Raw genomic sequence first — 13,045 nt, 5'->3', positions numbered from 1 at the left:
TACCAGCAGAAATAGGGCAGGGGCTGCCTCTAAACAGTCCAGGCAGGCTGTTCGGTCCTTTCTAAAGGGACCAGTGGCCTGTCCTGTGGAAGTGGCTCCGGTCCTGGTACCCAATGACGCTGATGGTACAAAATCTCTTTCTATCCCAGAGCACACCGGTCCACCCAGTGTGAATGGGGGATTTAATGTTGGGGGGAAGGGAGGAGTGAATGTGGGGAGGAATCTGTCTGAGGCTTTGGAGGGAGGTCGGGGCAGTGTGACATGTGGTATTGGTGTGGGTATGGATTATGTGGAGGAGGGTGGTGAAGGGGCACAGATTAGTGGTGGGAGCATAGAGCCTGGTCCAGAAGGGGTGCCTTCCTCGTCCTCGGGCCCTGGGGATGGTGACTTGCATCGACGTGTCCTGCAGGCCTTAAAGAGAGGGGAGAGAACAATCAATGTAGAGGGTAGGGAGGTTGATCTGTCTTTCTTGATAGAAAGGCATGGCCTTACAGCCTTCCGAGAGGAAAGGGGTAGGAAAACTGTGTGGTCTCTCCCAACAGCCGGGCCGGGCGGTGTCCGAAGGAATGTGGTCCGTCTGAGGTGGAGAGGCAGTGATACATGTCCCCCAAGATCTAAAGTTGTTGAGCTCCTGCTGAGGATTAGCTTCAAGGCAGCCGACATCTTTGCCTTGATACATCCCTTTGGTACCCCTGAATTCGATATCAGCTTTTTTCGGCCGGAGGGGCTTGAGCTTTTTTGGTTGAACTATGAGCTAGTAAAGGATGAGCCCGGCTGGCGAGACTTTGCCATTCAGGCAGTGTCTCGCCAAAACAACGTCAAGGGAGTGACCGTTTTAACCCGTAATGAATCACTTTCTTGTATTGACATCATGACGTGGCTTGGCCGGTATGGAGAGGTGGTGGAAGTCCCAAAAAAGAACAGGGACGAATATGGCATCTGGTCAGGGGCTTGGACCTTTATGGTCAAACTTAGGTATTCAGGAAACACCGTTACCCATATACCATCTGCCACCTTCCTAGGAAGGGATCGATTCCAGGTCTTCTACCAGGGTCAGCCTAAGCTCTGTCACAGGTGCGGTGACCCCACACATTTCAGTGCTAGGTGCACGGTGATGAAGTGCTCATTGTGTGGGAAAATAGGCCATCTCGCTGCATCCTGTGCGGAGATTAGGTTTCACCTGTGTGGTGACTTAGGTCACCCATTCAGTCGCTGCCCTCGTTCCTTTGCCAACGCAGTTGTTACCCCGGTGGAGAAAGGTTGTGAGGAGGAATCTACTGGGGGGCAGCTGACGGAGGTGAAGGAGTTAAAGAGCCAAGGAAGAAGAGTAAGCAAAAGACGCCAGCCCAACTGAGGCGTCGGGATAAGCGCCAAAGGGAGAGGGAGATGGGGGAGTCTCAGGAGCCTCGGGCAACTGTGATGACCTCTGATCTCATCCCTGAGGCCAATCTTACTGCTGAGGCTCTGAGGGACAGTGATCTGGATGAGGAGATCTGGAGGATTCGGAAAGAAGAAGGTGCCATCTCTTCACTGTCCTCCCATGGTGAGAGCGCGGATAAGGATAGTGGGAGATGGGTGGAGCACAAGCGGGGTACTAAAAAGAATAAGAAAAGGGGAGATGTAAGATCTTCTCCCACCCCCCAGATGCCAAAGGAAGGCACAACCATCCTCCCTCTGATTGGTCTCTCAAACCGGTTCCAAACCCTCCAAGATATTTCCTCCTCAGAGGTGCAGGAGGCGCAGGGTGAGGTTCTGGTTGGTGCAATGACGGAAGGGCCTGCAGGGGACGTCGAATCCTCTCTCCCTGGGGAACGTATTTCCTTTGGGGGGAGGATCTGCCCAGAGTCGGGGGACGAGGAAATTGTAAATAAAGGGGACATGGATACATCCGTTTCACTAAAGAGAGGTAAACCATCATCAGATGAGGAAGGTGGCGGGCAGGATGGTAAGGATAGTGGGAAAAAGAAAGCCGTCTAACTCAATCACCCATGATGGCGGCACCCTCTCCGTTGACGCTAGCTTCCATTTATGTAGCCAGCATTAAGTCAGATACGGCTAGATTTGCGGCCTATGATTATTTTGCCCACATTAATGCTGACATTTTCTTTTTGCAGGAGACCAGGCTAACAGACATGTCATCTATATTTAAAGCCAGAAGGGAATGGAGGAATGGGCCCTCCTACTGGTCTCTTGCGGCCGAGCCGTATAGCGGGGTGGCGGTCCTTTTTGCCGCACCGGTAGAATGCCGACGGGTTAATGAGTTAGAAATGGGGAGGTGCCTGATTCTAGATGTCCTCATGAAGGGACAAGAACTTCGCCTTATTAACATCTATGGTCCACAGTCCAAGTGGGATCGGAAGTGTCTCTTTATGAGGATCAAGCCCTATCTTTTTACAAGTCGGCAGGTGGTCTTTGGAGGGGACTTCAATCCTGTCACGAGGCCCCATTTGCCCTACACCTGAGGATGCCCTGTTTGGTGGTGAAACTAGTTGTGGTGGCGGTGTGTAAGGTTTTAATCAGCTACTCCCACAGTCCCTAGGCCGAGTAGTCTGCAGCTATTCAGTTACAATACACAGTACCACTGTTAGGTGGACTGAAAATACGAAAATATCAGTGTACTGTGGGAGAGTGTTTTTAACAAGATCACGGTGTCTATATATTTTAAACATATATTAGTACATTAAAAGTTACGTTTTACTTGGTTTACCAGGGGTGATTCAGGGCCCTTTGGGCTTATGGCCCTTTGCGCTAGCGTGTATTTTATGAGGATCAAGCCCTATCTTTTTACAAGTCGGCAGGTGGTCTTTGGAGGGGACTTCAATGCTGTCACGAGGCCCCAGGATAGGGGAGGTTCCAGAGACAAGCTGACTTATGATGGCGTCGCCCTGAATAGTATAGCTAGTGAGGCTCGCCTGGTGGATGTCCACATCCGGCATACACCAGGCCACGCGGGATTCACCTATCATAGGGGTAGTTGTAGGTCCAGGATAGACAGGTTTTATTTAAAGGAGTAAGACGTCTCTTCAGCGCTGTCCGTTGTTGAGGTGGAGTTCTCCGACCACTGTTTAATTTTGTTTTCTCTGAAGGTTACAGAGACCCCCCGGATGGGTAGAGGCTACTGGAAGCTCAATTTGTCTCTTTTGGAAGAAGCGGAAATAAGACAGTCCTTTGAGGAGTTTCTTCAGAGCCAGGTACCATTGCTGGGCCTTTGTAGCAGTAAGTCAGAGTGGTGGGAGATGTTCAAAAAAAGGGTTGTGAGATTCTTCCGCCAGCTCTCGAGCCTCAGGAGTCTGGACAGGTATCGCCTGTACCAGGGCCTGAGGAAGAAACTTGAACGTCTTGTCTCGACTGGAGGTAGTCGTGATGATATCTCCAGAGTGAAAGCCTTGCTAATGAGGTGCCAGTATGATAGACACGCATCTTTGGTTTTTGAGGGGGACTATGGGAAGTACTGCTCGCCCGACCCTTACAGAAACTGCAAGATGTCAGTGAATAGTAAAATCGTCTCAGGACTTATTGATAGTACAGGGTCCCTGAAAAGGTCCAGATCAGGGATCCTGGAGGTCGTCAGATCCTTTTACTCGCACCTCTTGGGAAGGAAGGATCTAGATCGGGATAAGGCCTTAGCTTTCTTGACTGAAACCGTTCCTGAACCAGGGGTAGACCCCTCTCTTGACGTTTTGACAGAGATGATCCAAGAAGAGGAAGTCAGGGTGGCTATTGATGGTCTTGCCTTCAAGAAGTCACCCGGTCCAGATGGCTTAACATCTGAGTTCTATAAGACCTTTAAGGACACTTTGGTACCCCTCTTGACTGAGGTATTTAATGAGTGTCTCTCCGAGGGCACTCTGCCGAGGTCAATGAGGAGGTCAGCCTTGATCATCTTGTCAAAGGGTAAAGACCCATCCTGCATTGAGAATTGGCGTCCCATAGCGCTTCTCAGTGTGGACAGAAAGTGAAGGATCTCCGCACACCACACGGGCATCTTCCTGCTTATGCTACCCTGGTTCTGAAGGTGATTCGTCGGTGGGGTTTGGGGATGTGGGAGATTAGGACTCTGTCGAGGAAATTCCTTGACAATAGGGTCCTGTCATCTGCTTCATTGTTCCTTTAATACAGAGGTATACAACAGGGTGGGCGCTTCCATCGGGTGGCCCAGGTTGGCCCGCCTCTCCTATGCGGAATGGGCCTATGGAGCATTCAGAAACCTTGGTGGCTGGGACCGGAGCACTTTATTCCTAGTCAGCATAGTGGTCAGCTACCACACGTGGAGTGCACGGTGTTTAGTATCGACGCAGTGTAAAATCCTCCCTGTGGATGAGGTGGTTAGGGGCACACTCGGTGACCTGGTGAAGGTGCGCTCTCTGGAGTACGAGAGGCTGGGGGCTGGTAGGGCCTCCTGTCTTTGGAGGGGCTTTGCCTATAAGGTTCCTTAGCCTGCGTCTCCTCTCCTGGTGGTGGCTGATGCTAACACCTTAGTCTTTTGTTTTGTGCTGTAGAGATACTGGAGTATAGGGCTTGCAGGTGCTGAATTTGGGCTTTTGGGCTGTGTGTGGGGCTGAGAATTCTCATTATTGTTGGGTTTAGTATGTTATATATTTTTGTATTGTGATTTTCTTTGTAGGTTTATATAAATTGTATATACTGTATATATTATATATGTTTTGTTTGCACCTGGGGTTCGGGTTTAGTGATAGGTTGGGTGGTGGGTAAAAGGGGGGGGGGGGGTTTCTGTGGGACTTTGTTGGGACTTTTATATATATAAAATCCTGGGCTGGTTCATGGACGTCCGTGATCATGTACCAAGGGCATGGGATGCAGGACCAGCTCAGGGCCAAAAAAAAAAAAAAAATTTAAAATATTATATGTATTGTTTAGTTGTAGGTTATTATTTCGTATCGTGTCTTGTTTAGTTTTAGTTTATTTGTGTAATGATGTCTTATTTAATTGGTGTTGGGTTGAGTAGAGTTATGTCCGTGATATTAGGTTATGCACAATGCAACTGGGCCAGGGGGTTCACATTTAGTTATTTATATAGGTGTATAGTATATAGTGGTGTATTGTATATAGTAGTGTATATAGGTGTGTTTATAAGTGTATAGTATATAGTAGTATATATAGGTTTGTATATAGTAGTGTATATAGTTTATTAATATGTTTAGTTAAATAGTTTTTGTGTATATATTGTATATAGGTATATGGGTTGTATGTGTGGAAGAATGAGTGTGGGGATGGACCGGTGGTTTATGTTATGGTTTCATTTTTCTATTGTTTTGTTCTGGTCAGATATGGTGTGTTATTTCTGTATTTATTTATTGTTATGTTTTAAATTTTAATAAAAGAAATACAGGATGTAACTCAGGATCAGTAATGTAATGTATGTACACAGTGACCTTACCAGCAGAATAGTGAGTGCAGCTCTGGAGTATAATACAGGATGTAACTCAGGATCAGTACAGGATCAGTAATGTAATGTATGTACACAGTGACCCCACCAGCAGAATAGTGAGTGCAGCTCCGGAGTATAATACAGGATATATCTTCAGATCAGTGTATGTCATGTAATGTATGTTCAGTGACATTATTTTTTTCTAATTTTTTTTCCTTTTTATACTAATATTTGTATAAACTATAAAATGCTCCTAGGTGGACACGGAGTAGCTGCTTTTATGCTTGAGGGGACTCTGTGGGTCACAACCTCTGCATCCGGCATTACTATGACTCCATGGAATGAGGCCCAGGCTGCACATACAGGAATGGATGTACCATTCCCAGTGACAGGTGCATTGTTCTAGGGGGTGCATGATCCGTTTGCTTGCGAGTGACGTTCCCCCGGTGTAAGGATGTGCAGTGAGTCAGGCAGGTTTTGGAACAGGATCCATGTGTCAGGGCAGTGTGAGGTCGCATGTATCAGAATGGAGCTTTTGTTCTCCTGATGTCACTTGCTGCAATCAGATCTGGTTGAGTAAAAAGTACAGGGAAATAGTATCCTCCCCAGCATGGAGGGAGCTGAGAGCACTGTGATCCCTGTCTCTATGGAGGCTGCTCTCAGGACAGGTTCCCAGTGAGTTCTGGACGCTTTTCCCTTGCAGGTTATTCATATACAAACCTGTCATGTCCAGAAATGTTCCCTTATTCTACATGTGCGCAGCTTCTTCATGCTCATATTTCTAACTATAACAATAATGTTGAGTAACTGCATATTCTTTGCTTTACTCATCTAGTCCTGATCCTGGGTGACATCACGACTCCAGTTACATCTAGAGCTGCCTGCACAATCCTCTGCTGACACATAACATTGCCAACATATGGCAGGATAAGAAAGAGTACATACGTCTGCATGGTATAGGTAGTTCACCTTTAACCTCTTAGGGTTTGTTCACACTGAGGAATAGGTGAGGAAATTCAAGCAGAATCCACACTTAATTTTACCAATATTCTGCTTTAAATTCCGCACGTAAAATATGTACAGAGTCACGTCTCACTGTGTTCAGTAGGATTTCTGCTCTGTTGTTCACATGGCTCCTAAACCCCCCCCCCCCCCCCCCCCCCCCAATTCTCCAGTGCTCCTAATAGTCTTACCGGACCCCAGAGCACACAGCTAACTGCAATTGAATGGCGTAAAGGAGGAAGGTAAGAGACATACTATAAGAGACATACCCTCCTCCTCCGTAGCGTCTCCTGAACAATAAGAACATATCAGCAGGTTAGATTCATCTAGTCGGCTGATAATTCCCCTTTAAGGGTACCACTTTGGGGACATATAATGGAATCTTGGCAGTACAGTAGAAAACATACAGAGACTGGACTCCTGATAAAGCTGCAGATAAATGTTGTGGTTTATTTTGCATCATCACACGATATGTAAGGGTCCTATTACACTGGCCGATGGGAGCCCAATAAAAACTGTAAACGATTTATTTTTTTTTTTAACGATCAGCGTTTAGACGGAACGATATATCATACGGAAAAATCATTATGTGATCGTTTTGCTTAATTTTTTGCCAACGACGAAAGACGATTTAAGAACATGTTGTAAGATCAAAATGAACGATTTCTCGCTCGTCATTTGATCGTTCGCTGCGTTTACACGTACGATTATCGTTCGAATTCGATTGTTATCGTGCAAATTTGCACGATAATCGTTCCGTGTAAAGGCAGCATTACACAGCCCAATAATCATTTAGCAAGGGCAGCGCTGAGATTGTTACCAATGTCCTTGCAGCCCTTGCTTAAACAGTATACATTACCCATCCATGCTCTAGGGCTCCTCCAAGGCCAGTGATTGGCTGAGCGGTACGTCAGCTCAGACAGGCCTCTCTAAAGCTGTAGCGTGTGGGACCCAGGAAGAAGCAGAACATAGGAGGAACCCTGGAGCATGGATAGGTAATGTCTACTGTTTGCAGAATCGCCAGCCGCCGGCTGGGCATCACCGTTACACGTAGCGATGTGTGGTCGGCGGACGATGATAAGCTTAAAGCGACTCTGTGCCCACAATCTGACCCCCCCCCCCCCCAAACCACTTGTACCTTCGGATAGCTGCTTTTAATCCAAGATCTGTCCTGGGGTCTAATCGGCAGGTGATGCGGTTATTGTCCTCAGAAACAACTTTTAAACTTGCAGCCCCGTGCCCAACGGGAGTATCTGCCCTAACTTTGCACCACCCCTCCGTCCCTCCTCCCCACCATTTTCATCATAACTGCATCACCAGCCTAACGGACCCCAGGACAGATCTTGGGTTAAAAGCAGCTATCCGAAGGTAAGAGTGGTTTGTGATTCCTGTTATTGTGTGATAATGTAAGGGAAGGAATTTATGTGGAAGTTCATCTGAATCCAATGCCTTATGAGTGTTTCTTATTGAGCACCATACCTTACCAAGAGATGGAGCTTAGAGACACACTAATCAATGGTAAGGATTGGAATTATCTCTGATTCCCGCCATTGGTCTAATATAACCGACACCTGCTAGCAATGGTGTAAACTCCTTTTCCTGAGCAATCATTGTGACATACATTTACGTACATGGTGCAGGAAGGGGTTAAAAAAGAAAAGGGATGCAACATGTAGACCTGACCAGATGGTGAAGAACCACAGGTATGGGGATTTTAGTAAGCATATATATCCAAGTTTCTAACCAAACATAGTGTGAAGTTAAGGTTAGAAAAACTCCCACAATGCATCCCTCTCTGTTGTATTGCATTTAGGGAGATAACATGTCTGCTAGATATGTCATGTGCCATAAAAGATCTGCACTGATGTCTGCTCTGCCATGGAAGGAGAGGGGCACTGACGTCTGCTCTGCCATGGAAGGAGAGGGGCACTGACGTCTGCTCTGCCATGGAAGGAGAGGGGCACTGAAGTCTGCTCTGCCATGGAAGGAGAGGGGCACTGACGTCTGCTCTGCCATGGAAGGAGAGGGGCACTGACGTCTGCTCTGCCATGGAAGGAGAGGGGCACTGACGTCTGCTATGCCATGGAAGGAGAGGGGCACTGATGTCTGCTCTGCCATGGAAGGAGAGGGGCACTGACATCTGCTGAGGTCTGCTCTGCCATGGAAGGAGAGGGGCACTGACGTCTGCTCTGCCATAGAAGGAGAGGGGCACTGACGTCTGCTGAGGTCTGCTCTGCCATGGAAGGAGAGGGGCACTGACGTCTGCTGAGGTCTGCTCTGCCATGGAAGGAGAGGGGCACTGACGTCTGCTGAGGTCTGCTCTGCCATGGAAGGAGAGGGGCACTGACGTCTGCTGAGGTCTGCTCTGCCATGGAAGGAGAGGGGCACTGACGTCTGCTCTGCCATGGAAGGAGAGGGGCACTGATGTCTGCTCTGCCATGAAAGTAGAGGGGCACTGAGGTCTGCTATGCCATGAAAGTAGAGGGGCACTGAGGTCTGCTCTGCCATGGAAGGAGAGGGGCACTGATGTCTGCTCTGCCAATTTTTTCAGTCTCTGGGTCACTGTATAGGGATTCTGCACCTACATACTGTATATCATGGCATAAATAACGTCGACTTATCTGATCTAAGCTGATCAGCTGTCTCCACCCTGACAGTCTGGTTGCTGGGGACACACTGCTTAACAACCATACTAGTTTATATAGGGATGTGATGCTGCGTTTACACGAAACGACAATTGGCCCGATCGCACGATTAACGATGTTGGAATAACGTTTTTTTTTCATAACGATCAGTGTTTAGACGGTACAATATATCGTACGGAAAATCGTTTTGCGATTGTTTTGCGATCGCTTAAAGCCTATCTCAAACATTGATTAAATCGTCGAACGACTGTTTACACGGAACGATCTGCAAATTTTTTACGAACGACGATTTGAGAACAAGTTGTAAGATCAAAATGAACGATTTCTCGTTCGTCGTTTGATCGTTCACTGCGTTTACACGTACGATTATCGTTCGAATTTGATCGTTATCGCGCAAATTCGCACGATAATCGTTCCGTGTAAACGCAGCATAAGGGAGCAGGTTCTTAGAAACCAATCTGTCTTAAATGACTAATCCAAGGCAGGACTGCACAGCTGATGTAGCAGAGGTGAGGGAGGTCAGCCGGACTCCTTGAATCTCACAGCTGCATTAGTCCCTTATAAAAATGAAGGTGGATTCCATGTGACATTTAAGAACCCAGTTCCCTATATATTTGCTGTGTCAGAAACACCTTGCCCACTGTGACAAGAGAGCAAATCTCCCTGGGTGATCGATATGACTGCAGCTCAATGTTTCTCCATCATAAAAGACGTACAGTAAATGTTGCTGTAACACGTAGACCAGAATATCTTGTAGAACCGCATACTTCCCCCCTGCAAGCTGCCGCAGGCCATGAAGAGCAAGCAATGCGTACAGCACAAGGTATATGACCAGGGATGACCCAGGCGGGATCCCTCGTACTCACTTCCTAGAATGGAACATAAACATTGGGCCTCATCCATCAAAACTGGAATACGACAATTGACCTTGTCGCCCATAGCAACCAATCAGAGTGCAGGTTTCATTTCTCTGATTGCTCGGAGCAGTACAACATACGTGATCCATACGTGATTCATTGCAGCTATATTACGATTGTCGCTATATACAGGCATGCGGTTACAATTTCTTTGCAATCCAAACAATGTTAAAGGGGTTGTTCACTAAAAAATGTTTTCTTTCAAATCAACTGGTGCTAGAAAGTGCCAGAGATTTGTAATTTACTTCTACTGAAAAAAAATCTCCATTCTTCCAGTACTTATGAGCTGCTGTATGTCCTACAGAAATTTTTTTTTTAGCTTTGTTTGGTCTAATTGATGCCTGTAGCTATGTTTAGCATATGCGCTGGGAGATGTAGTTGAATTTTGTATTGATATTTATTAGAGATGAGCGAACCTCGAGCACGACCGAGTCCATCCAAACCCGACCGGCCGACACCCGACCAGCGGCGGCCGCTGAAGCCAGACAAAGCTCCAAGGCCGCCTGGAAAACATGGATACAGCCAATGACTATATCAATGTCCTCCACACAGCCCCAGAGCCCAACCCCAGTAGCCACCGCCAATCAAACGCCAAACAATCAGGCCCGGACGGACCAGAGCACGCCCGAGGCCCGCCCATCCCTTTTCTTTTTATTTTATTTATTTTTTAATATACATTCCATATAATACAGTACAATATTCTGGAGAGAAGGAGGGGATTTGCCGCTGTTCTGGACAGTTCCTGACATGGACAGAGGTGGCAGCAGAGAGCACTGTGTCAGACAGGAGAGAATACACCACTTCCTGCAGGACATACAGCAGCTGATAAGTACTGAAAGACTGAACATTTTTTAATAGAACTAAATTACAACTCTCTGGCACCAGTTGATTTGATAAAAAAAAAAATATTTTTGGGTGAACAACTCCTTTAATTGTTTCTGCAGAACAGAAAAGAGTTATGCAAAATGCATCATACAAAATTTAAATTATAGGACGCAACAGGGTTTATCACCCAGAATCTATCACCTATGCAGAGGATGGGTTATGAATGTATGATCTACAGGCTGACATGCTCCAAGTTTCCAGTGTAAATGGAGTGGTAGTGCACCTGTGCGCCCCCACTCCACTCACCCTCAGTGGTGGAGACAGCGCTCAGCTATCACCGTCAGTCCCCAGGCAGTGCTTGTATCATTGACTTGAAAAGGCCACAAGCTGCTACCAGTACTATGTAGAAACTCCACTGTAAGAGTGACTGAAAGGAGAACCTTATAACTGCAGATGGGATATCCATATATACTACATCATAGGTGTCAAATTCGTGGGCCCCCCCAGCTGTTGCAAAACTACATTTCCCATAATGCCTGGGTCGCCAATGCTTTAATTTTTTAACAGCCTGGAAGGCCGCAAGTTTGACACCCTTGTACTACATGATGGAGGATTATTCTTCTGTTGTCAGGGCATGATGGGAGTTGCAGTTTTGAAAAATCTGAAAAGCCACAGCTTTATGGTCTGCTTCATGTTCTCATTGACCTAAATAACTAATTTATACCTAAAATATATCAAAACCTCATCTCTAGTAGCACAAGGGAAAAATGGAGGCATCACCCATAGCAGCCAATCAGATTCCAGCTCTACTTTTTAATAAAAGAAGTAATCTGATTGGTTGCTATTGGCAACTTTTCCATTTTGTTTCCCTTTCCACCAGTTTTAATAATTTTTCCAAGTTGTTTACAACCAAATGGTGCAAATGTAGATCTGGGAGATGAAATGTTTCTGCCAAGAATTTAACTTCCTCCTCCTGTCCCATTTTGGGTTATTCAGCCCAGACCATTGTTGTTCTAATTCTGCAGTTAACCCTGTGGGGTAGGTTCCACTGCTGCGGATAATTCCTGCATATACTAAGGCCGTCCAGGGACCCACGAAGTGTTGCCACTTGGACACCTCCGGGAAGGTTGTTTTTGTTATTGTGACTTTTGGACACATAGTTTTTGTTGCAGAATTTGCAAAAAAACCAAACTCAATGTGGATTTAAAGGGATTGTTCAGGCTTAGAAAAACACAACCAATTTCTTCCATCAATAGCGCTACTCTTGCCCTTATTAAAGTGAATAGTGATGAATTGCAACACCACACACAACCTAAGGACAGGGATAGCGCTATTTTTGTAAGAAGTTAGTCATAGTTTTGTAATCCTGGATAACCCCTTTAAATATCAGAACTGCAGGTCTATTGAAACATAGAAAATTCTGCCTCATTAGTTTGATGGATAATAATTTTTCTCTGAATTTTCTCTAAAATTTCAAATTGTGAAAACCATATTACATACATGGAATCACCCGACAGCGCCTCCGTTTAAGCTATTCGAGGGAAAACTTTCCTTCATTATGAAAATGGATTGGGTGGAGGCCTCACAAAGGAAGGAAACTCACGTAGAAAAGTTTTTCGATTGTTGGGAAAGTTCTATAGCTTTATTGCCTATAAAGATACAGTGTTCCATTAAAGAGTGCTTTTGCATAACTACCTGGTACCAAAAACGCATAGTGGCGGAGGATCCGCCTATCGACCTGGGGTGAGCCGGAGTGTCCCATGCATGCACCTTGGGAGTCTGACCTAAACTCCCTATGAAAGCTTCAGTCGTTTGTTTTCCTTATATTTTGTTTTGTTTTTCACGTTTGTTCCTTTCTTTATGTACTGGCAGATGTTTTCTTCTTATCTTGTAGGATACACCATATTTTTACGGCAGGTTCATGCCTGCAGTTTCCAACCATTCCCAATGACTGGTTGTTGTAAAAAATTTTATGTGTAAAATTTTATAAAAACATTTAAATATAAAATTTAAAATCGTTAAGAGGGCCCAGCTTAGCGAATGTTATGCCTGTGCAGCCTCTCCACTGGTACCAAAGCTCCCTTGCACCCATTTACGGTCTGCAAAAACAACACAGTTATGTGCAGAGGGGTTTTATCGGCATAGTATGTACAGGACCCCTATCAAACAACAGTACAGTCCCTGCTCCTGTAAATTGAGCGATGATGTAGCAAACATTAACAATGACTATGTAAGGCCACATACACATCACCACTTACATTCACTAC

At 46.0% G+C, this 13,045-nt stretch overlaps 1 protein-coding gene across 4 annotated transcripts in view; it reads right to left on the bottom strand.

The window, feature by feature from the left end:
• GLI2 (GLI family zinc finger 2) overlaps positions 1–13,045 on the bottom strand; it is a 452,275-nt gene that overhangs the window by 424,263 nt on the left and 14,967 nt on the right. The gene's annotated exons all lie outside the window — the stretch shown is intronic.

This window comes from Dendropsophus ebraccatus, chromosome 9 (assembly GCF_027789765.1).
Source record: "Dendropsophus ebraccatus isolate aDenEbr1 chromosome 9, aDenEbr1.pat, whole genome shotgun sequence".
Taxonomy (NCBI): Eukaryota; Metazoa; Chordata; class Amphibia; order Anura; family Hylidae; genus Dendropsophus; species Dendropsophus ebraccatus.
This window is presented reverse-complemented; position numbering and strand designations above follow the sequence as displayed.